Here is a 2,874-nt window from a genome sequence, read left to right as displayed (position 1 = left end):
TAGGCAAATTTTAGTCATGTTTAAAATATTCGTCTTAATTAAGAATGTGACACACGCATCTTTTTGAGACATTTAAAATTCAAAGATGCAATAATGCACTTTGACAAATATTTTTCTAAAATTAATTTCTCATTATTTTTTTTCTTAATATAAGATAATAGACAAATTTTCGGTATAATAAAAATGAGTGAATTTAGGTCTTAACACAATTTATCAAAATAGTTTAACTCAAGATAAGTCAATGAAGCGACCATGCTTGAACCACAGGATTCGAGGGATGCCTCACACCTTCCACTTAATCAACAGAATTTCTTACCCGGTCTTCTGTTTTCGCAGACTAAATAAGAGTCATTTTCTTTTGATTAGGGATTCAAAAGGTGACTTGGAACACCATAACTCAATTTCAAGTGGCGACTCTATAATTAAAATAATCCCTATTCAAAACCGTCACTTTAACTGAAAAAACCTTTCGACTCGACTCTCGAGCGAAAAAAGGGTATGACATCTCTGGCGACTCTGATGGGGATAATAAGAATACGAGCTTTTTATATTGACTTATACTTGCTTTAATTATTGTTGATATTGTGTTTGTTGACCTTATGTGCTATTTGTCGCTCATTTACTGCTTTAATATTGATTGAATTGTACTATATACTGTCTTCTCTTGCGAATCCCTTCTGAGACTCTGAAATATGATAGAAGGAATGCAACGCATGCATCCTACTTTCTTTTTGAGATAGTCGGAGTGTCAAGGCACCTGGTGAAGGATTATAGTCACACATGTTAGGCGGGGTTCGAATCGACAACGAAGGCGATGTTGCCCTGTTACCAACCAAGTTGTCCCTCCCCGGCTCGAGTATCTGCTCGGGTAAGCCAGTCTAGACACTTATCCCTATTAGGCTTAAACTTAGAAGAACTGAAAACTCAGAATCTGGTTATCCCTATTATGTGCCGCTTTATTTGCATCATATGCATTTGACTTAGCGGGACTCGGCACACCTGATTCTCATTTAAATGAGATACGTAGGCAGTCCTTTATGGATTCAGTGATCTTAAAAAAAATTAAACTTTGACACATTAGTTTTTACCAAAATCAAAATAGTGTTAAGGTGGTTGGTTTGTGGCTAAGTTGGCTTCTCATCCATACAACTTCAGATCCAAAGAAAAGGCAAGATAACCCACAGAAAATGATATAGAGTCTGAGATGAGGTGGAATAGACTATTAGAAAAGAGGAATAAGAAGAAATGACCAGGGAAATAAGAAGTTTGAAACAAAATATGAGAAACATGTAAGTAGTGGAAGAAGAAAAAAGTGTTTCTTACAAGGATTTGTACATATTTCACAATGTTCACTTGCGTTTAGAGTCCAAAATATTAAAGTTGGACATGTACGAGGGACGTGGTGATCCTTTGGATCATCTAAAAAGGTTGTGTAATCAACTAAGAGGAACAAAGGAAAAGAGGAACTGCTAATGGCTTAATTGGAGAGAATTTAATGGTGAAAATTCAGAATAGTTCAGGATACTTTTTGGGGTCAAGAAGAAAAATGGATGATGTAGTAATGATTGTGGATACCCCATTAATACTGAAGTGCAAATCAATGGCCAAATGTCAAGCTCGGTAATTTAGAAGTTATTTTACTCTCCACGAAGGAGTTTTGGTAGTTGTTTTGTTTTTTTTTAGTTTTCAAAATATTTTAAGGGTTGTTGTTCGGGATCTATGTTGTCTTATTTTCTTATTGTTGAGTTCAAACCCTTCTATCTTTTCTGTCAATAAAATATGTGTCCCTTTTTTTTTTCTTATTTAAATATATATATATATTTTTTCTTTCTTTCTCTATACACATTTTTTCTTCTGTGGTAATTCCAGTGATATGATATGTATGTTCAATTTTCAGCCATATCTTAAAACCTAATCTAATGTTGAAACATCGATCAAGGACCTAGAGTCAAAAAAAAAATTGTAAGAAAAATAAGTTAAGTGTTGAGATGTTTGGGGACCTAGTTACATCCTCACTTGAATGTTTTGAGGCAATCACTTTTCGAGTAAAAAATGACTTGATCTTCAATAAGAAGGTTCAACTCAAGCATTTTTGAATGAGATCAACGAGAGGATATATAGTTTCAATTGTCAGAAGAAGCAAAAGGAAGTTAGCTAAAAAAAAAAAAAAAGAGTCATCTGTTGTGAGGAAAGTACAATACAAGTAGACCTGTATGGTTTACAAGTTTAAAAGAAGTGACACACGTGCATATGCTTAGTCACGGTTAATATTGAAAAGATGCGTATGATCTTCATGTTTCATTCCTAGATTGCATGTTATGTACTTGTGTTTTTAAGGATTGATATGACGAAGGCATTTCATTCTACTATCCAAATGTTGTGTCATCCTTTGTTATCCCTTTTGAGCTTTTATTTTATTTCTTTTATATTCCTCTTTTGGAATCAAAATAGAGTCTGGAAAAAAATTCAAAAAAAAAAATGTCAAGAAAAAAAATAGAGTCATAAAAGTGTCAAGAAAAAATATAGTCGGAAAAAATATCTCTCTCTCTCTCTAAAAAAAAAAAGAAAATAAGAGAAAAGTCAAAAAAAAAAAAAAATCAAGCAAAAGAACAAGCTGTCTGAACTATGTTTGACCTGATTCTTGCTATGACAAGATACGTAGGTAGCCCTACTCTGGGGTTCGATCCAACCAAAAGAAAATTCAAATTACCCAGAATGAAATGAAACTGGGGCAAAGTTTATTTCCTTAAAAAAGTTGATTTCAAAAGTTGTATTTTCACCTAATATTATGTAAATTTTTGAGCCACATGTCTCCTTTTCTTTCTAACTTTTTCCAAAAGCGAAGTTACAACAAAAGAAAGACCTTCAGATCGA

This window comes from Capsicum annuum, chromosome 8 (genome assembly GCF_002878395.1).
Source record: "Capsicum annuum cultivar UCD-10X-F1 chromosome 8, UCD10Xv1.1, whole genome shotgun sequence".
NCBI classification, from domain to species: Eukaryota; Viridiplantae; Streptophyta; class Magnoliopsida; order Solanales; family Solanaceae; genus Capsicum; species Capsicum annuum.
The sequence above is the reverse complement of the archived record's forward strand: the minus strand, read 5'-3'. Positions refer to the sequence as shown.